This window comes from Rhea pennata, chromosome Z (assembly GCF_028389875.1).
Source record: "Rhea pennata isolate bPtePen1 chromosome Z, bPtePen1.pri, whole genome shotgun sequence".
NCBI lineage: Eukaryota > Metazoa > Chordata > Aves > Rheiformes > Rheidae > Rhea > Rhea pennata.
In genome coordinates, this window is record NC_084702.1 from 56,212,121 (window position 1) to 56,235,849 (window position 23,729).

The window sequence follows — 23,729 nt, forward strand, 5'->3', positions numbered from 1 at the left end:
GGTCCTAAACCTGCAAAACCTAGTCTCACGCTGTGTACATCAAGCTAATCCTTGCTTCCCCTTTCCTCACCTACTTTAAATGGAAATGTACAAAAATGCTAATAATGCAAACTATTTGTAGCACTATCTTTAGAAAAAATTTTTAAAAATTCTTATGTCCTGCTGGGGACAACTTAACTTAAACATAAAGTTATGTTCATGACCAAGTGGCTTTGCTGAACAGGGATCAGATTTATGCACATACTTAAATATGTTCCTTTCCTGGCATCTTTGTTAGATTTTGTCACATTTGCCCTTTCCAATAGCTTGTTTATTTAGTTTTGACCTGAATTTAAATCAAAGTAGTTTAGGCTTAAAATCCTTTTCCGATTATTACATTAGGTGTTAACTGGGAAATTTTAAAAAGACGTATTAAAAGCAGTAAGAAAACTGAACAGCAAGGTGCAGGATGAGAAAACTGGAGAGGTACTATATTGACTGTGGGATGAGAATCTGATTGGAATTGCTAGAGTTGGGATCCAGCTTGACTTTTGCAGTATTTCCAACATTTCTTAAAGAGACCTATTTTTCCTTTGTATTTTAAGAAGCAATAGTAAAAATGTTGGAAGTTTACTCCTCTAATCATATTTCTTGCAGAAACCTATTTGTATTATTTTTCTCTGTGCTTGGGAGCATATGGATATCTGTGAGTGAAATACTCCTGAAAAGAAACAGAGCCATTTCATTTCCATAACGATCTTTTACATGGAAGTACAGTGTAATATTCCAGGCCAACAGAATTTGGGCCAGTGAGGTAATGGAGACCTGCCTGTGTAAGCAGAAGGTTATCGGACTCTCAAAAGTGTGTATATGCATAGCTGTGATTTAGCAACAAAACTGCAGAAGCCTTCTGGCAGTGCCAAAGCTGGGGTAACTTCCTTGGCTGATACTGAAGATAGAAAATGTTCTGGTAACAGTAACAGTGGCGTGTTTTACCTTGTCCCTGCTGAAGTCCCAGAGAGGTCTGCTCTGGACTTGAGAAGGGCTAGGATTTCACCCACTGTGCTTACAGGCTGCAGTGCCAAAGTCCTACGAGCATGTAGTGCAATCTGTTCTGAACACTGATTACTGATTGTTGTTTGATTAATAAATATTGACAGCGATTATTTAATTTTTCTAACTATGTATTGTCATACCATATTTTATTTTAGCATTTATATTATTACAAATGTATATCTAGTGTAGCATACAGTTATGAACAGTTAAAGTCAGGCATGAGCATTTGCACTTTGCTAGCTTTTGGAATATATCAGAATGCATTTTAAAAACTTGGAAAAAGTATATGTGTCAGGAAAGGGAGAAGAGAAAGGTGTTTTTAAGTTTTGTCATCTTATCCATTTAAAAACTTCTTTTCTAGAAATGAACTGCTAGTAGGACTTGAAGCTAACATGATTTTTTTACTGCTTCCTTAATTATGCATGACATTGATCTGTGGTTGGAAACTTATTTTAGCCCACTATTTTTAGCTTTTAGTTGGTTTGGCTTGGATTTTCAAATCATGTTGGCTACAGAGCTGCAAATTTTCCATTAATTAATGTGAAGGATACCAGGAGATGGTTCTTACTTAACAACTCATCCTTAGCTCAAATATTCAATGAAGATAATTGAGATTATTGGAAATGTGCAATAATTGAACTTAATGTTACATTCATAATCAGTAATATGGGTCTAAGAATGAGATTTTAATGAACAGATTTGACTGGTAACGAGCACGTCTGAAGAATCTTTGCAGGTTCATGTTTTTCCACTGTAGTTTTGATTTAGAAAGGGCCAGCTCAAAACTTTGTAACAACATAGCTGGAATGCAATTTGGCTGTGCAGATGACAAAAGACTAAAACCAGGTTAGGATTAGACTGTTGCTGACACATGTAATAAAAGAGAAAGGTTGGAGATGGGCTGGAGAGCCAGGGGAGAGTCCCAGAGAATCAAGCCTGCCATTCTTGCCGTCTTCTTGAGAAAGGAAGACTCACAGGTGATACTTACCACTGCAGGGAGAGATCATTTTCCTACCCCTCTCTCTTCCAGTAGTAGTTACTGATCCCACTCTCGGTGGTGGCAGCAGTAGTGAATGATTTTTTTAGAGCTCTGATAGAGGCAAAGTAGTAGATTGTGACAATTTACTGCCTCCAGGAATCTTCTGTGCTTGTCAGCTCTAAAATTTGCTTATATCTAGCAACAGCTCTGCATTTGTGTCCTGCATCTTAACTGGTCTTTTTAGTTTTGATGGTATGCGTACTTTGGATGGCTTTTACTTCATTTTTAACTGAGCCTTTTGCTGCAGGTTGTATAGCATCTGTAAAAGGACGCATACAGAATGGACTTGTTTGGAAAGCCTGTTACCTGTTCGGAGCAACCTTTTCAATAAGGCTGTGCTAAGAGGGCTTATTTTGCCCAAGGCCTCTTTTTAAAGAAAAAATCAAATGTGCAGTACCAAAAAAAAAAAAAAAAAATCCATGAAATGGGATGCCTAGTAACAAAAAGGATAATGTATATTCCTGAAAGAACTTATATTTTAATTCAGTCCTGTGCTGCCATCTGTTCCAGCATATGACCTGTTCAGACATGCCTCTTGAATGCTCAGCGGTCTGATTCTGAGGATCCTCCTTTGTGCCTCCTGTCAAGGTGCACTAGCAAGAGATCAGTCAGATCCATTATTATTTATTAATTTTCAGAAATACTTCATCTGTAATTTTGGTGTAATTAGGCAAAAAGTTTAATGTTTGGGTTTGGAACTCTTTTGGCGTGTCCAAATTTCCAAAACCAGGCTCTGTTTTTTTGCTTATGTTCTCTAATTTTTCAGATATGCTGGTTCAGCTCATTAGCTAGAGTATATCTAGAATAAAAATAGGCTTACACAGTCTCAACAAGTGAAATACTCCAAGCACTACTTCCTATGAAAATTTAGTTATTACTTACTTTTATCTGTATCTTAATGACAAGAGCCAAAATATTTATCTCCTGAATAATTAAATTACTAAAATATATTTCCCTTTGGAGGGTTCTTATTGCAAGGTAACACTTGCAAGGTAACAGGGAAAGGAACTGCACTGTAACTTAGATCACTTCCTTGAGGGTAAGAAAATACGTTTTAACTGTAGTATTTTTTTATTGATCCCTCTACTGAGTCAAGAGAAGAGATTGCTATAGAAGAGAACTCTGTTTTGTTTTGTATCAGGGGATAACACTTGCTTATCCCATCGTATAACACGTACTGGTGGCTATCTAATCTGATGATATCAAGCTCTTTGTTACATATTAATTGCTCTTGATTTGCCTAACATGCTCTGTTTTTAACAGGTCCACAAGTTGTTTTTTTTTTCCTTTTTTTTTTTTTTTTTTTTTTACTCTTAGGACATTTTTCCTCCTGAGGCTATCTAATTACATACTTACCCCAGAGTAAATGTTGGACTTGATATTTTTTTTCCTAGTTCTCCTTCCTAGCCTCAATTATAATAAAATAATATACTTAAGATCTAATTTTTGTGGGTCACTATGAAAACGTATGTCCCTACCAGTTGGGAAAATCCAGTATTGGCAAGTTTTCTGGAAAAAAAAAGAAAAGCCAGCAAGTTTGCTGGAAAAAAAGTATGTGCCATATCAAATGTTCCAGTTCTGCTAGCAGCACATATTTCTCCTGTCTGTGATGTGTTCCTCTTCGCAATGCTTAGACTGTAATTTTTTTTCCATTTTATAAACAGTATCACAGATTGTGTTTTACTTTTCTTTCTCCCAAGCAAATAAACTGTTTGCTTGACTTTGTTATGTTACTTGCATAGACTGTAGCTGGATCTTTATAGTACATAAGGTAAAACCAAGTTAACCTGAGTCAATCTGAGGCTCAGGCCTTCAGGGAAAGATGATCTGAGAAACTACATTTTGGAAATCTAAGCCTGCCAGTTCAGTCAAAAGAAAGAGTACAACAGACCAAGTTCATCTTTGGTATAACTTAGCTGAAGTAGGTACCGTTCTTCTGCAGAAGAATTTGGATCAGTCTGTCACAAGTATCACCCCCCCTCCCCCCAGTTCAGAAATGGAATGACAAAATATCAAAGACAATATGCTTTTCATTTATCCGTTATAAATGTGGGAGATTTTAAGGTGGAACAATAATAATCCTGTACCTGCCTCCGGTATGTTTTACAAGTTATTATTTGTTCATTAAATGTCTAGAGGAAGGCTGACTTTGATCAAAAAAGTGACAGTTTGTTCTGTACCTCAGTTTTAGCATCCTGATCTACGCCCGAATCTCCTAGTACTATTGTGGTAGCGTAGCAGAAGTCCTGATCCCAAGGTCACCAGAAAGTATATGGTCGAGTTCTCTTCCAGCCCTTGCATGGAGGTCTCCTTTCATCCCTTACCATCCCTGGGAAGGAAGGGAATAGTGGATTGGGATATTGTCTCAGTGTGGTTTGAGAGGTGGCTAAGCTGTACAGGCACACTTACGTTGGGGAGCACTGCCATGTCCTACACCTTGGATATAGCCTACTGTGTGCAATAAAATATGCAATAAATGAACTACTATGCAATAGAAATAATGCTTCTGTGTTATCCCAGATCCCATCCAGTATGTTCCTGCTATTTCAAGTCGTTTCTGTTACCTCATATTCCATATATTATTATTCATTATTTTTAAAGTGCTATCCTTTTGCACATTGCTAAGCTAACAAATATTATCCTTTTATTAGTTTGGCTGGAGAAATGTTTTGTACTTCTAAAAACACCAGTCTCTGCATTTAATTTCTATGAACAAAGGAGTAGAAGTCTTGCAAATAGATACTGTATGACCTAGTGGCTGTGTACCAAGTGCTGTTTTAGTGTTTTAGGTGTGGTGTTCACAGCACAGGAGAGGGGAAGTAAAGCATGTCAGGTAATTAAGGAGTACTCATAAAAAGATTAGTGTGCAGATTGCAGATAAAATGTGTATCAACCAATCGTAAAGAAAGGCTTTTTGCTACCTATTGATTTCATTCTTATCCTCTACAGTTCAATCCTACAAATCATTTGAAGAATTGGTTTAAAAATTAAATTTAAATCCCAAGAAATCTTGTTTAGGCCTACTTTTATGCTTCCAATTCTGATAGTATAGTACCTTTGACTGGAGTCTGGCTTGGATGCAGGGGTGTGTTCTAAGCTTTGCAGAACAAGCAAGAGAGGAAAATGAGAGATTAGTTGTATACGAGCAACAAAAGTTATTTCAGTTTTCTGAAGATTTCTCACAAACTACCATGCCAGTTAATATTTTCACTTTCTTTTTGTGACACTCTTTGGCCTGATCAGCTGCTGTGGTACAGAGCGCAAGTTGTTTATAATGACACTAACAGTCTAAGTCACCAGGTAATTACTGCTAGTGCTACTAAAGGGAGGAAGATATGCTCTCAAGCAGTTTAAGAAAACTTAACAAAATTTGCTGCAGCTAAAACATTCTGGCTTAGGGAGGCAAATCAACATCTTAATTTACTTTTTTGTGTGGATATTTTTCTAGAAAAATCAAACCTCATGGAGAGCAAAAGACAGAAAATTTGTATGTTTTTCATACTGCATAAGTTAAAGAGTAAAGACCATCAAAACAGGTTTTCATGAGGCATCTTCAAATACTTCTTAAAAGCATCACAGCTCTCTCAGATAAATGTATCTCTTTCAGATAGTTATTGCAAAGGGGAACATTTAAATATCATAATTCAGTAACCCATTTTTCTTTCAGCAGTTCCATTTCTGCTATCCAGTATGTTTGGGTTCCATATTTGTTGTTAACCATTCTAATTTTGTGACTGTCATAGTTGGCTTTGTGTCTTTTCTCTTTCTGGGCCTGGTTACTTACTACACATTCCCATTATTGATCTGAACTAGATGTTCTCATTAAGTATATGCGAGTACCAGTTCCATAGAAGCTTAAAATGAAGTTTCTTTCTTTAGCCAAGTTTCTGTCTTACTGCCTGATACTTATGTTTCGGTTCTTTCCTTTTTGTCTAATGAATTGGATATTTGTGGACATCAGCTTTCTCAAGAACTGACAAACGCATTTATCTTCTGTGAATACAGTTAATTAAAATTTGTTAAAAGAGGATAGGATTCATCCAAGAGATTTTTTGAACTTCTTGTTGAAAAGTGTACCAAGCTGTTCTTTTATTGCCCGCTTATCAGGAGGAGACTTCTTAAGATAGAATATTTTGAGCAGGACCAAGAATGAAATCTGCCCATCTGATGGATGAACAACATGCCAGAAAGCGGTCCTTTTCCTTAGTGGGCTTTTGGCTGACATCTATGAGAAGAAAATAGGTGATCTAGGGTCCTACAAACAAGGATTTTCCAGATCTTGATGTTGAAAGGGGAGAGCACCTCTGGCACACTTTAGCAAGTGAACAGAGTGAACGGAAGAGATTGATGGCATTTTCAAGTTATAGGTCACTGTAGTGGCAAGGAAGTTTTATATATAACATCCAGATGATACTACGAAGTCAGCCACAACCTGTGCTAGTGTTGGCTTTCAGCCCCCATGTCTGATAGTAATGTCACTGGTGTGTTTGGGAAATGAGTGTTAAAGCATCACATGGACCAGAAGTATGAGAATGTAACTAAGAGAGGAAGAAAAAAGTGCAGTGCTCTTCCAGGCTTTATCCATTTATGACACTGGAATAAATGAACATGTGAGCCAAACAGTACACATTTTCCTTGTATTATCTTGCTTTCTTCTTGTGGGAACAGGGATATCACATTAATGGATTAATCAAAGGCTTCTCTAGGCCAATATCTTATTGCCAATAGCATACTGGACAAGGAATATCAGATAAAAAATTTCTACAACAGGAAGATGTCAGAGGCCTGTCCCTACTATTTGAAATCACCATAAGAAAGGTAAAACAAGCTTTAAAAGGTTCATTTCAGGAAAAACAAAAAACACAAACCAAAACAAAAAGAACTCTGCAGCTGATCCTGGAACTCTCAATGGCAGCCACTAAGATAATAATATTGATCTCCTTCACTTTCTGATAATGTTTTATTTGTATAAAAAATGTAACTAATTCTTTAGAAACAAATTTTGCTAATCTGAAGCACATCATTTGTCATATTGAGATGAAGGAGGTTTAGTCTTGCCCAAGCTCATGTGAGATGTATGTATTTGACCCTTTTTAATATCATATATTTTATCTTACTCTGTATATTTTGTGCATGTACTGTATAGATTTCCTGTCAGATTGAAGTTCTGTGATATTATACCGTTGCCTTTTTGCTGACTAGTGTTTATAGCCGTTAAGAGAGGACATGGTGCCAGCCGTGGCTGAAAGCTCTCCAAAAGAGGGCAGCTAGTTCTCAAACCCTTTAATCAGCAACATTTTGTTGCTGCAAAAAAAACCACTGTGTTCATACAAACAAATTTCACAGTCACTGCTAAAGCTAAAGCTGCTGGTCTGTTTTATTGTGGAAAAGTTTGCTATGAAAGCAATGGTAAACCATATTCAGCGTCAGGTGGTTTTCAAAGATGTGCACTAAATATTTACACATACATGATAACCTGAGTATTGCAGAGAGTTTTAGGAAACAGAATTGTGTACATGTCCAGACTAGTTATATTAGACTTAGCAGCAGTGTTCAGTGTTATTGATCATGGAGTGTTACTAATCTGAAAATTAGCTTAAAGTACAGCCCATACAGCTATGATAGCAAAAACAGATATGCGGGCCTCCGTTCTCTACAGCTGATGTCAACTGGCACAGAGCTGTCTGTGTCTGTGCTGTTAAATTCTCCTACCTGTTAAACCACGGTAGTCACATCCAAACTACCTAGAAGGTAGTTTGGTCTCTGGTCTGTGTTAGTTCCCAAACCTGTCATTGCTTGAGAAAACACTAGTGGTCACAACTCTAAACACAGCCAGACACCATTCTAACAACAGAAAGGGATCGGTGGTCAAAATCCAGTTTCCAGGAACATTGCCTGGTGCTGTTTAATCAACTCATGGTACATAGCCACTCATTCTGTTCAGCCCTGAAACGTGGCTGGATTTGTTTCTGCTTTTAAAAGTCAGGAAGGCATGAGAAACTCAGGTTATTTTGTCTGTAACTAAACAACAGCTTCAAATTTTATCTCCCCATTCTAAATCTTACCATAGCCATCCCTTAGTGTTTTGCTTGTGTCAGACTAAGTGTCTTATGGCAGTGGATCCTTTTGAAGACAATTTAGAATTATCATCTGGTTCAGAATTGAAGCTGGTTAGGGATTTTCAATACAGAGTTCTGAATAGTTGAGAAATGTTCATTTATCAAGACTGAAAGCTTTTCTAGGAAAGGGTCCATTATGGTCAATATACTGATGGTTTTTAGAAGAAAGGCCCAAACAAATATATTGGGGCATTACAGATTATGCCTTTTCTCAAAGCTTTCCTTTCCAAAAAGATTTCTGCTTTCAGAGAGGAAGGCTGAGCCATGGCAGGTGCAGTTATTTACATCTCCTGCTTTATGAGAAAGTGTGTCCATTCACACAGAATGTTTTGAAAGATTTACATTCTCCATCTGTTACCGGGCTGAACTCAATATCCTTGTCTAAAACTGCAGATCCATTAATGAATGAAGCATGATGTTTTTTGGAGGCTGCATCTTTATCTATGCCCTTTAGAGATTAAAAAATAGGTGTTGCTACTTACAGAGCTGTTACTTAGTTTGATACCAACAAGGCAGGTCTGTGAAACTTGCTTTTGCAGTACTTAAGACAGTTCTAATTTAACACACTGATGCAAAAAATGCAATATTCTCTTCTTCATCTTCAAATATAAAAGTCTTTATCATTGTTTATAACTCCTCCAGCAAAGGGAAGAAGAAAGAATGGAGAGAGGAAAGAAAAACAGAAAAATACAGAAGTAGAGGGACAGGAGGGCTTTAGCTGTCATCTGATAAATAAGTTTTTTCTGAATCTTAGCTATCTGGGAGTAAATAGCCTATGATAAGGAGATAGTTAGATACAGATCTATATCCAGATCTTCCACACCTGTGAACTCCCAGCCTGTATTATATATTGGAGAAATCTCAAACTCCATTTGAGACTATTCATCTTCAAGAACCTATTGACAAAATGGATTCTCTGCAAGTCAAGTGACATCGACTCCAAGCTGGAGACTTAATGCTCTGATGAGAAAGTGATTCTGCTCCTAGGCCTAATGCAGTGAGAAGGGCTTAATGTTAAACATTAACGTCTGCCCCCCCCCCCCCCCAACACACACACTTTTTACCCTTTAAAAAAGGTGTTCAAAAACTTAGGAAAACTAGAGAGAGCACTTCTGGAATCTTTTGTTTAGTTTTGTTTTTTTCTCTATTTCACCACCTGGGCTAATAAATGAAAGCATGAGCCTCCCTCTACAACAGCTGCTACTGATACACGCCACTACCTTGTCTCTAATTAAGATAAAAGACTTTCTCAGCCTCTGTAAATCTGAAACAACTTTAAAAATAATAATGAGAGCACAGAATAAACAAATTTCCTGCTGCTTGCCCTTATTCTCGATTTTTTTCAAGGTTCTTTGTGCACCTCCTAAATCCTTCTACTGTCTAAATAAATGCTTGAAAAATTGTTCTAATGGTCATTTTATAGCAGCAGCTATTACCCAGGCATTTGCAATTTGTGGTGCAACTCTGCCTCACTGTAAGTTAATACTTACCTTCCTCAAATCTAAGAAATTTAAATCGGTGCCAGCAGTTCCTCTCTAATAAAAATTCAAGAACAAAGTCATTAATTCTGAAGCTTTTTATTACTCCAGATAAAGTTATTCTGTTACTACATTTGAACTGGCAACTTACTGGTTCAGTGACAGAAAAAAAAACCCGAGGGTACTAGCTATTTGTCTATCATAATAAAGCCGTTACATACATCTAGCTAAACTAACCCTTAGAAGAGTTTCTGTAGATGTTCCTAGTCACAAGCTAACTAGCAAAAAAAAAAAATTTTTGTTTAAAATGCCTAGGTTTAAGAAAATGTTTGGCATCCAGTCTCTACTGCATGTATTTCTGCTTATGAGCATCATTTTGGACACATTGCCAGAATTATTCCAACAACCACTTAATCTTGCAAAGGATACAGAATTTTAACATGAGTTGTGTTGAAAAGGCATTCCAGGGTATGGACTGTGTCCCACTTTGTGATTTTATCATGTACATATCACATATACTTAACAATTGTAACAAGGAGCTGACTGCAAAGCACTGCCGCTAATGAGAGCAAGTCATTAGAAAAATTAATTTGGATGTTGGAAAATACTTTTGCAGTAGATGGGAAAAGTTAGTGATATATCTGTTTGTTTGTTTGTTTTTTGAAGTGAAAGCAAAGAGACTAAATTCCAAACAGATTTTAGTAGCAAAAATTGCAAAAATTTTTCTGTAGCTGTGGAAGGATTTTTTTTGTTCATGATGAACTGGTTATTTCTGTTATCTTTTAACTCAAGAATTTCTACTCCTCTTCTGCACTTTGATCAGTGGTCACTCTCTTATCTTTTATCATTTATTTGCATCTTTTCCTTTGAACACACAGCAACTGTTGATTCTACTCCTTTTATATTCTCCCCTCCCTAGGGTCTAGCCCTGTTCTTTGTAAGAAGAAACAACCATCATTCATTTAATGCTATTCACTTTTCTTGACTTATCGAGGGCTCAGGCAAAATTCTGAGGCATCTCTGTTTTCATGACAAGGGCCATTTTTAAAATAACTGTAGTTGTTCACGGTTGTGAACACATGGACTAAGTCAATTAAAATCCTATAAGTAAGCCAGGTATTTCCTAAATCTGTTTCTTGTGTATCAACCTCCAACAGACTATTTTTAGGCTTTTATTATGCTAAACAAAGCACTGAGTGTATACAATTGCATATATAAATGATGCATTCCACTGGTTCCAGAAATGCGTAGTTCAGAAGCCCAACATAAAGAAATTGATACCTCTTACATATCTGAGCATCCCTCCTCCTCGCTCCCTGCCAATCTTTGCAATTCGGTCTTTTGGCCTCAGAACGGTACTTTTGTTATAATATTCCCAACATTAATGATAACTGAATTAAAATTGTTTATAGGGTGTATTATTTGGAACAGAATATGGGTGCAAGAGGTGCCGTTTCCTGTGCTGGACCTACATGGTTGTTCAGGCTGTTGTGGAGATATCTAAAAGGCTGCTTTACTCTCATCTGAGAGCAGAATAGATTTTCTTTGCGAACAGTATTTCAGGTTGGGGCAGATGTAGCTTCTGTTGCTCCTCTAAGTAGATCCCACTCTGTGCTTCTCTCCTGGCCTTTCTCTAACTCCATACATAATGATGTTTGAAGGGACTGAACTCTGTAAGGGATTTATAGATCTTAGTACAAACTAAGATGGGAAATATCTCAGTTCCTGCATTTGAAGAGATGAACTTTTTCCTGGATGGGAAAACTTGTATGAATGCAGTAACAAGGCAAAGAACATACATTCGAAAGAGGTTTTTTGTGATCAGAGGGTGAAAAAATGGAGAAAATTGGAGAATAAAGTTCATCATCTAAAGACAAACAAATATTGATATTCATGTTTCTATATCTTTGTGTTTGTTTAGTTTATTTATTGTTTTATCATTTTACTGGAAAACAGAAGAAAGTGTGTATCCTTTTTTTCTTCAGTTGGTGAACTAATAAACCAACTGTTTTTAAATTTATTTTTCTCTTTTGGTCTATGACAAGAGGAATCTATTTGGGAAAACAATCAGGGGAATGGAGAATGTATGGTCAAATGAATGGTTTTACAAAATTCCAAATTTTGTTTTACAGTTTGGTTTGCTGTTGGCAATGAAACACATACTGCCTGAGTACACATTCAAGTATGTTTGTCATTATTGCAACAGAGGGATCGGTTCTCATTATCTCAGCTATACTGCTAAAGTTGTGACAATGTAAGCTTTCAAGCTGTCCTTTTTTTTTCAAATTTGTTTTGCAAATAAATATCCCTTAGTCTCATGATCCTTTCAGGTATGAAAATTATTTCAAAGTTTATAAAGTTGTCATGGTAGTTAATGGCAAAATTCTTACTGAGTTAATTTGGGCTTTCATTTTGTCATATATTCAGAAAGTAATCAAGGCTGAACTGTTGGTAAAGTGGGATGCTGTCATTTATTAAAAGTCTAGAAAAAAAAAATCATAGACCCTCATCCTGTAATTTATTGTATGTAGACCGATGGTTACACCCATGCAGAGTCTCAGTGCAGTTAATGGTGTTTCCTGCTGGCACAACAATCTGCCCATCTGCTATAGTTGCAGGAGCAAGAGAATGATTTGTAAATTACAACACTGATGGGCCAAACCCAAATGCTAATTCTGCCCCCAAAACTCTGGGGAAGCTCCGGCCTCTCGTCACCAGAGAGCAATGCAAGAGGTGTTTGTCCAGAGTAGAGGTGGTAGTGATGGCTTAGTGGTAACTAGCTATATTCCTGAATGCATTCTCACTGCATTTTCTGCCTTCTCTGAGACACCCTTGTATTTTAAACTTACTGTAGTTATTTAACCTAATCAATGTATGTAGGATATAATTGATCTTTCTCCTGTAGGAGGGAACACAAGGAAGAAATGGCATAGTTCCACATGTCTCTGTTCTGTAGTGACAGCCTGTCATTTCCTGTACTTTGCTAGAGAGTATGAATAGACAATGTACGTAGGCTGAATGTAGTTGCTTGGTAACCATCTTTTTTACTTTCTTAAATGTAATTGCTTCTCTTCCAGAAAAACATTGATTAGTTTTGTTTCTTTTGATGTTGAAGCAACAAATTTGCCTTTAACTCCTCTGAGTATCTCAGTAAATAGGGGGGAGGCTATCTGAGATATCAAATAATTAATTTTCCTGGACTTTTAAAGGCAAGTAATCTAATAAATAGCGGTGTGGACATTATCATAATGTGACCTATTTTTTCACTCAGTGAAGGAAAAGGTATATGTAGTATAGGTTAAATTTTGAAATGACTACATTCTGGATCATTTTTGTGATGCAGGAGTGAAATATTTGCAAATTTGACACCCTCCATTTACAGATCAAGCTTTTGTGCCAGTTAATTATCTACATTCATTTTATTTTGACTGCAAAACCACAGGATTTACACCCTGTTGTAAATACTAGGAAAGTTGCCATGTTAGATAAATTGGAAATAAGCTCTGAAAAGAGTTAGGACAGACTGCAAGCCTTTGAAAAAAGTAATTTCGTTTGAAATTGTGAAACTAATTCAGTCCTGTACTTAGAACATGTGGGAGAAAATTTTTCTGGACATGAGGCTCAATAATTTTCACAGGGTATGGAGGACAGACTTCAGTAAAACTCTAGCAGTTTTTTTTAATTTTTTTTAAAAGGATTTTTTTTAATGTTCTTTATAATGTGGAAGTCATTGGAAATATTTTGAGGGTTTTTTTATTCATATTAGTGAAAACAAACTTTCTATATACAATTTTGCTATATAAATGTTATCTAGAAGGAAAATACAAAAAAAAATTGACTGGTACAAAAACCTAGAAGAAGGTGATGAGAAATTGCCACTGTGTGAATCTCTTCCAATGACTCCTTTGGGTGTGATTTATAATCATTTTGAATATGAAAGATGTGTATTATTTTTCCTACAATATTAGCATTTGTGATACTGGCAACATTATTCGACTGAAAATGTGGCTGAGGTGAAGTAGGTGATACGGTAAATGTTATTCATATTTTTGACAGAAAGAGTCCTTTTCACTCTATAGGTGGCTTTATCCCGTTGTGGACTGTGAAATATATGACATCTCATTGAACACTGGAAAATTTTCTTCCAAAGTACTGTAACTAAAAATAACTTTGTTCAAAAGATTGGAAGACTGGTTTTTTACTTTCTGCTTCTGAATTTGGAAAGTTTGGATATTTCTCTTTTGACATTTCTGTTGCAGTGAGCCTGTTACCTGACTATAACCTGACTATTCCCTGATCTTCCCCCAAATTGTCTCCTTTTATTACTGTTGTGCCTAGAATTCATTACTTAGGGCTGCAAAAATGGGTATCTTGAAAACAGATGACAGGTGTTTCTAGTATTTTAGTATTTGGTCATGACACGTGAGTCAGTGATACATCCAGATTTCAAAGGATTTCTACAGATTGCCCCAGAAGATCATGTTTCAAAATTGCCCATTTCTTATCAAGAAAAATCAAGGGCTATGTGGGGATTGATTAGCAAGCAGAATAAAGTTAGGAGCTCTTTCTGAAAGAGATAATACTGGAAGATATACTACTAAATTGTGGTTATTGTGAAAATGTTTTTAGGGCAGCCAAAAGTGTATACAGTGAAAGAAACACCAAAAGTGCATCTGTATCTAATCAACCATCCCTGGCATAGCGTGCGTTGTGTGGCAGGAAAGAGTGTTTCGAACCAGTTAACCAAAGGTTTTAAACTTGTGAATCAATCAGCCACGTATTAGGGCTTATCTCAAAGTCTGTGTAAGTTCTGCAGAGAGTGCTCAAATGTTTTCTCTGATGTCTAGAGCAGTCTTTGGCAGTTGCCACTGAGATGACTTGGGTAACTTTGCAGTTTTAGGAATACACAGTATTGGCTGTGATTCAGTGTTGAAAATAGATCTCAGCATTGTGTTAAGTATCATAGACATTACCTGTAATATCCCTATTAGAATAATGTGAACAACTGCATTTTTATTATTGGAATTTGGTGTCTAATTGAATGCTTGAAGATTCTAGGTCATGCAATTGAATAAGCCTCTGGTCTTTCCTCTTCAATTATATATTCTGACCTGAATATACCTGAGAAAGCATGTAAGAACCCTGAATATACGATTTTATGTAAGTCTCTTTTCTTTGGTAAACTGCTATCTTTATTTTGAGGATACTATATTCATTTTAAGAGGATAGTTTGTATAAGCATATATTAGAAAGCTAAGAGACTGGGTTTGGTTATATCCATGACTACAGTATAGGACCACTGAGGACCAGCCATTTCGATTCCATACTGTGTAGGTACTGCTGTAGTTTTCTTAACAGGATGTCTCTTGAAGGCTTGTCATTCATTTCTTATCAACAAAAAAGGAAGAATCAATCAATTGAGAATTCTACTTGTTTCCTTGTTAGATTTGGTTTGGTTAACCTCAATATATCATTATAGGTTAAATTAGCATGCCTGTGTTTGAAAAGAAAATTACTTAACTCAAGTCCACTCTATAAAATACTGCTGGAAGCCTAATCCGTAGATTAATGCTGGGCTGACTGTGCCAATTAAAAATGTTGAAAGAAATCACCTCCCTAAACAATGTAGTTATGCTTGCAAAATCTCTTACAGATCCAGATTTCCTTTTTCTAACCTATTTCATGTCACTCAGGGCAGGATTTAAGTTTACGCATAGAAAATCACAGCTAATTTGCTGTAACTCCGTCTCTAGAAGTGCATAACTGCATCACTGTAACTATCAGTGTATATAGCTGTATCAAAAAAAATGTTTGTGGTGTAGACTAACTGTTACAAACTGGCTGAATTCTTTACGGTGTTTTCTGTATTAAATAATAATTATATGAAAGTTCCATATAGGAAAAGGCTAATTACTCTGAACTTTTGAGAAAGTTGTTGGGCTAACATGTCTTGATAAGTTTTCTTCAAATGGTAAATATCCAGAAGAGATTTTCTTTCCAGAAGGATATGTGGATTTACAGGAAGAGGAAGATAAGAGTGTTACTCCTCTCAATAAGAAAGTCTAGAGCTGGGCAAACATTCTTGGTCATACAAACTAGTCACAGTTACATGATTACATACTCCTGCATTCAGGTCAATATTATGTCTGCTCTGATCCTGAAATAATTCTCACCAAATAAGAAATTAAAATACAATTAATCAGATTCATCAAGATTAGGAGTAGTACATTTTTCAATAACAATTTTGTAACTGTTAAAAATATGTTTTTCTGGAATAATTAGCATATTGGAAAAGGGAGTTTTATGTCTTGAATATAAGTATTTCTGATACAGATGATTTTTCTTAGATGGGTGGGAACTTCCTACATCATCAAATTTTCACTCACAAGCAGAATGACACATAATTCATGTTAGAAACCTACTGAATTCCTTCTGAAAACAAGTTACATTTCTTGCCCCTATATTCTCTGTATATTTATATCATTCAAATCCTTCTAACTGCTTTAGTCATGACCGCTTTATGCCCATTTGTTCTTTTGTCAGAACTAGTAGTATTCTCTGTCTCTGGTGTTCAGCTGTCTGATGTGCTTATCCAGAGCAATCTTTTCCCTTCTTGGCCTTCATTTTATTTATTGTCATTTCCATTGGTTATGCCAACAAATGTGTTAAGCCATTCACCAACAGTAGTCCCAATTCAGACTGCAATTATATTCATACAAAATTTCATATAGTGATCTAGGTATTATATTGCTACTCGGCACTTGTTTTGTGCTGTATGTTTTCAAAAAGAGCTGTGCATACATACATTGACTAATTGATCCACATGACATCCCGAGAAGGTTAATAAAATGTATTTGATGTAATTAAGTTTAATAATAACAACACTTAAAATGTAAATTAAAGTATAAAAAGTACATTCTTAATTAAAATGTAAGAAGTAAAAAGTAACTTACTGTTAAAATAGTAAGTTTTATGAGCTATCATAAATGATATCCAATGGCAAAAATATACCTGAACATTCTGCTAGTAGAACATTTTAAAATGTAATTTATGCAAAGCTGTATAAGACAAGCCCCAAAAGAGGTAAGTACATTTCAGCATAAATTCTTGAGAAATGGCAAATACCTTATCCTCCCTCATAAATCCCAACAAAACCATGAGCACAGGCTTGCCCCCTTCTGATACTCTTGGCTGTGCCTAAGCTCCAAGACCTAGGGTTTACTCCCAAGTCCAGATATATGCTACAGTTGTGTGCCAAATCCGTGATACCGTGTTGGGATGAGACTAGGAATGCATAGTACTGCTGTCTGCTCCTATGCTGCCCTAGCTGCTATGAGAGGAAAACATGGGCAAATAAAACTCAGCATATTCAAGCCAGAATCCCCATCTGGATAGACAAGAGCCAGGACTGTAACATGCTTTGTAAAGCACATCTGCTTCACTGTCCAGGCTCAGTCATTGAGGCCGCTGAAAGGACAGAGAAGACAGAGACTATACCTCATTTTCTAGGCAGATGCTCTGGAGAGGATCTTGAGTCTGTGTTCACACCTTGGAGGAAGAATGTCAAAGGCAGCTGGACCTGTAGAAATCTGTGAGGTTTATTCAATCACTGAGGGTTAAACAAATGCTTAAAATCTTTGAGTGCAGTCTACCCTGCAGTGGGCAGGTCTGTTTGCATGCCTCCCGAAGCACAGCCCCACATGGGACTTCAGCTGGGAGCCACCCTTCTGATGCTGTCGCGGAGGATGCCAGAGTATCATGAATGATGGAAGTTGGCCCTGTGCTTACCGGCTGCTCACATGGTTTAGAGTCCTAAGTAACTGAGTGCATAGGAATTGTAACTCCTGATGGGATAAATAGTACAAGGTGCTGAAGTGAACCTGCAGGTAATGGAAATGAACAGCAAACCTGCAAATTTTGATGATAAACGATATATTAGCTTATAAATGTATTTTAGGGTAGCGTTCAGCAAGAACATTTCCTTTGTTTCCATATGTCAGTCAGTGCTTTTATGTAATCTAAAGGATGGAGTACCTGAAATTAGATTTCTGCAATGTCATAGCATGCAGTAGGGTAATAATATACTGCAGATTAAGAGTAGCCACATTCTGCTCTGCTTTACTTCTCTGTAATGCCTCACCAATACTTAGCTACTTAAGGCATTTGCCTTTTTTTGTTTGTGTGTTAGTTTGATAAGTCAAACACAGTTCAGTGATACTCTTCATGATAAATCTGACAATCTGATGACTGTATTTGAGTTACTAGTTGTATTTTTAGTTTCCATCAATACTGTATCTTGTCTTTAAAAATAAGTGTCTAGGCTAGCTAGCAAGCTGTTACCAGAAGCCCAAATTCCTTTGTATATGGTGTGACTAAGCAATGTTGTTAAATGCAATTTCAGCAGTTTCACAGCTCCTCCGTCAGATGTGTGTTATGGATGTAGGCTCAGAACCTTCTTGGTGCTTTCATATGACAGGTCATTCCTCTATGTCCAACTTCCTTTTGTGCTTTTTGATACTTTCTGTGGCCTAGATCCTGTAAACAGCATGTTGCTGATACGAGGCAGACCAAAAATTGCGATAGCCATTTACAGGCAGTTTACTACAACGCAGCGGTTTCCTTCGACGACAGAGTCCAGCTCTGCTTACCAGGGCAAAGGAGGTAACACTACTGTGTTGTCAAGTTCCATACTAGCCTGTTAGGGCCATTGGAGGGATATGGCAACTTGCTGTGGCACACAGCTGGCTCAAATTCATGTCTAATTTGAAGCCTCCCAGTCAGGAGTCCCTGTCAGATCTGAGGACACTCTTCAGGAAGACTTGTATACAGGTTATTTTTTCCGGTTTTGGTTGGGAATAATACAGTAAATAAACACATGGTTATGCCAGTATAACTCCCTAGAAGGAACACTTTTTTTCTGGAACAGGAAAGGGAACAGGTTGATATTCTGTACCTATTGTACAGATTGCTGTAGGTGTTTGCTGTTGCTTACATAAAAAAGAGTTAAATTTAAATTTGATGTGCAACTTTGTAAGTTGAAGTTCTTGTATACTTCTACTGCACAGTTTTTACTCTCTTCTTGGGATAGTTCATGTCAGATGTTTTAATGCATACTTTTCTTACCACTACTTCACTTATTCTCTGCTAAAATTTTCCAGAAAAGTGATGTTGTAATGACACTTTCAAGTGATGTTCGTACGCCACTTTATTCCAAACTGGGGAAAGATACTTGTTATTCATTTTATTTACTGGAATACAAATCAGTTAGCATTGTTTTGCTATTTAAAATGAAAGTCAACAGTATGTTTTAAGCTATGCAGTGTTCCAAGATGTTGATTGTCGTCATCTTCTCTCATTATTTTTGAAGTAAATATGGGAAATTAAATAAGGACAGAAACTCATTTCCAGTTAATTCTTTTTTTGTTCTTTAAACTTTCTTAATATGTAATTAAATGTGTGTTATTTTTTGAATGATACCACGTCAAGTGATGTACTGAGAAGATATTACTAGGAAACAAAACAAAAATGGAGTAGGACTTCATGACAGATTGTCTGGATTGTATATGATTGAGTATATTGGTCTAGACAGGATGGTTTAAGAGTTTGCATATGAGCTAAATATCTGAATGCCTTTGAGAAACTGGTCATTTCACAATCTATATTGTACACAGCAATGTATACTGCTGCATACTTTCTGTAATTACTCTCAGAATTCCTTCTTGTTATTTGGAATTAGCTTTGTGATTGCAGCTTGACTTTGGTGACTTTGCAGCTTGAAAGCACCTGGTTCTCTGCATGCCTGTTGGGAATCCATAGGAAGTTTGTGGTCTTCAATAAATTTTGAAACAGGTCTACGGTTTGTAGGAGCTGATATTTCATGTCATAGCTATTTGTGCTTTACTAATATCTAGAGAGGAAAATGTTATGTCCTGCTTTCTTATTTTTTGTTGTGAAAACAATAAAAGAAGAAAGGTTGAGCTCTTTTCTCTTTATGCATTCTCTTTATGTAGTCTTTTAAGATCTTTTCCAAGCAGATGCTCCGGGGATCCCCCCCACCTCGCTGTCTGTTGGGAGGAGCACTTAACAATAGAATGAAATTTCTCCTTGCAATGGAAATGCCTTCTCAAAAGCACAGCTCCAGAGTGAAATTTAAGCTTCCATAATACAGTGTTTCTCCTGAACGAAAGAAGAGAAACCAGTCACGATTTTTTTAGTAGTAATCATATTCTTAAAAGTATTCATGCTCCAAACAGACAATGGCTCTTCCTATAGTTAACCATAAAGAACAAAAGAAAGAGGAATACTGCAATATCTCTTCCCTCCTATCACATCCTTAGCTGTAGCTTTAGAGCTTTTTTTGTTCCTGGCAGATGATACGCATATACTGAACGTATGAAAAAAAAGAAAAATGTTACAGATAATCTGCACTGCCTGTCAAGATTACATTGTGCAGAGCAGAAGAATAGTACATATAATTAAACTTTCCTGTCTTTATGGTTGCTAATTCCGCCTACAAAGATCTCTAGGGGAATTTTTCTTATAATCACAAATATAATCAGCTTCCAACAGGGCTTTATTTCTGCAAATATCCTCCCAACCCCTACAGAATCTCAGCAGCATTTCTACACCAAAATCAATAGCCTGAAAAACACCTTGGTAGAGAATAAGAAACTCTAGCTTTTAAATATACTGTATCATGAAGAGGCTAAGTACTTCAAATGGAATAACAGAGGGTACTGACTTCATAAAATACAGAATCTGCAGCTCCATCTTTCTAAATTTGGGGAATCTTTAATATTTCTTCTTTCCTACAGTTTTGATATTTGGTCCCTCCTGTCTATATGTGGGGAGATAAAAGAAATGAAAAAAATATGTGTGTGTCTACATCTGTGCAAAAATCACAGTTTCATTAAAGTTTTTGTGTAAAATTTGCATGAAATGCTTGAAGGAATGTTAGAGATACCCATTAAAAACAGCAGATATTTTCTCTATAAAGATACCAGTCATCATTTTTAGTTGTAACCCTGTTCCTAAATACAGCCACATAATGAGCAGACAGTGATCACTAGAAGAAGATGGGATGTAGTCATGAGATGAAAATAATTACGCTTTTAAGACACTTCTGCCAGCTAAATGGTATTAACTTCCCTCTTACTCATAAAATCTTTAGTGATGCTGGTTCTGTTTCTATGTGTGTATCCATACTTATAGGACATAAAGGTAACCTTACCAAATAGTTAAAAATTTCTCAAAAGATCTTGGAACTATCTCTAAGATGTTGTTAAGTTGTAGGAACAGAGTATTTCTGAGCACAAATACATATACAATGTGTCATGTGTTATAAAACTCATAAGGAGAAGACTATAAATACCCATCTGTCTCCAGATGAGCTATAAGCATATAAGCTATAATCATATAAGTTATGATTAAAAGTGAAGAAAATGAAAAGATGTGCAAATGTGATTGTTCACTTCAATTTCAGCTGTTATCTGTAGGTGTGGATGAAACCTATGCTTAGTTATCTAATGATTTTCCTAGCTCAGAAAATTTCAGGGGTGTTTAGAGACTGAAAAATGAGCTGTGACTTGCAAGTTAGGTATGATTTGCTATAATCATAGTCAACTGGCTGAATTTAGAGCAGCCTGCAGGACTGAGGCCGGTCAAAATGTCAGGAACTTGTAACTGCTGACGGACCCCCATCCTGATGTACACAGCTGCCTTTAGGTTGTGGTTGTCAGGGATCTGCTGCTCTGTTGGCTGATCAATGTTGCATTGGCATTGCTGGGTTAACTTTGAGGCTACAAAATGTCACCGAGATAAGGAAAGAAATGAAAGTAGGAAAGAAGTGGCAAGGGAAAAGATAAGCAAATAGTGGCAGATCAGAGAAGTACTGTGCAACATGGAATTGTTGTAAGACTTCTAGATCACCCAAAACTAACCCTTTTTGGTCTTCAGCCTGTTCTCTTATCACTGAATGCCATCTTCAGCCTTTAATTGTTATAATTGCATTCTTGAAAATTTACCAGTTTGCTAAAATGTTTTGAATTAAAGCTTACTTTTGTTGATGGTTCTGTTTCTTTGTAATAATTTTGTGTTGAAAAGTCCAAATCTGCAAGCCTGCCAACTTTTCTGTGTTTTTGTTATACTGTGGAAGTAAAATGGTTAACATCTGTAGAAGGAAAACAGTTAATGCCTCCTAGGCCTTTACAGGCCTATCTAGCAAAAAAAACTTTTGCAATGACCTTGCTGAAGTCTGTGTTCCCAGTTATCGAAAAAATGTATTGTCTGTAAGAATTGTACTGTCTGTTTTGTTGGAGCCCCCTCTCCTGAAGTTATTCACTCCTTTTTTCTGCTTGTTCACACGCCTGTTGTCCTGCGAAGGACAGTTTGTATAGTCCAAAGGTATATGGACTGTGTGACGGGCTCACTGGGGGGGGTTTGGGTCAGCCGAGGATCTCTGCGTGCTCCCCTATAGCCGTAGTGATACACTGCTTCTGCTCTGACCTCAGCCTAAATTGTATACCCTTTTTTGTGACGTACAGTAAAAAAAATGTAAATAATAGCTATTATTTTTCTGTTTTGCAGTATTTTTTCTTCCCAGCTGGTGTGTTGGATAGGTTATTCTTGAGCACTTCTTCATTCTTCTTCATTACTTCTCAAAGAACACACATGACTTTTCTATTTCTAGCACCCTTGATTTTATTAGCTCTCCTATTATTGAATTTAACATTCATCTGGCATTACTTAAAATGTGCAAAGTTCATCACTGAATATTACTCAGATCTTTAAAGAATAGAATCAAATGTTTTTCTTTTCAAAAATTTCTCTGTGATGATGTTCTTTTAAGTTATATACCATTTGTACTGTTCAATAGCTTTATGGTTCAAAATACACGTATTTGCTGTGACTGAAAGGAAGCAAAAGTATATTACAACTTCTTAGAGGTGGTCCTGGAAAGGTATATATTATTTCTGCATAGTGGCACATCACAGGCATAGAGGAAGTAGGCCAGGGACTGAAGAGAATGAAATTGAGGGAATATGTGGTAATTTCTCCCTTCAGGCTGTTTTGTCCAAAGCAAAATCATATGCAATAGCCATCTGTGGTGCTGATGGTAATGTGGTTACTAGAGGAGCCTTGATGCTGAAGAGGCCAGGAATTTAAGAGGCACTCGTAGGCAAGAAACAGGGTCTTTCACCATGAGGGAATGGCCCAGCTCCTTCATTTTTCTATTCCATATAGAAGAGTGCATAATTTAGCACTGCAGCAAGCCAGGTGGAGGGTACTTCCATGCTGTAAATGACTAAGTGTTTTAGACGTTATACCCAGCTAAATACCATGTGATGGAACCTGTGTCGTTGAGTTGACTGGAGAGGTCTTTCTGCCCTTCCAAATGAGTATGGACACGTGGATTTTTGTCTCTATATTGCTGTGCTCTATCCATTGAGCAATGTCTGCCTTTTTGATGTTTTTTATCTGCTTATATGTAATTACTGAAAACCAGTTAGGTGTTATGATTTCAATTTTTTTATCAGCTTGATGCAACATACAGGCTCCATGGGTCACACGTGTACACCGAAAAGCAGCAGCTTAAGAGAAGATTGAAACTGGGTCTAAACTGAAGAGGTTTCTCCAAATGAGAATTGGGGTGGCAGAGATTACTGCTTTTGTCAGGACTGTTACAAGTAGAAAAAAACTGGAAGCAGAAGCTGGAAAATATTACAGAACCAGAGAAAGTGTCAGCTCATAAACAGCACTTCTTTATGGGGTCCAAGTCAAAGAAGCAGTTAGAGAAAAGAAATTATTGATGTACAAATAGCATTCCCTTTATGCTGATATGCACTTTATTTCCTTTAAATGTCTGTATTGGTGCTCTCCCTTTCTCTCTTTTAAATTAGCTGTTTATGAGTGTATAATCCTCCCATTATCCCTCTGCACACTGTCATGAAAAACAGCAGGTGATTTAAGAAGCAAATCTTTGCAGACCAAATCATTCTGCAAGTACTGAAAGTCTGAAACAAAAATGTAAATGAGAGGCACATTTTGGAAATACCGTAA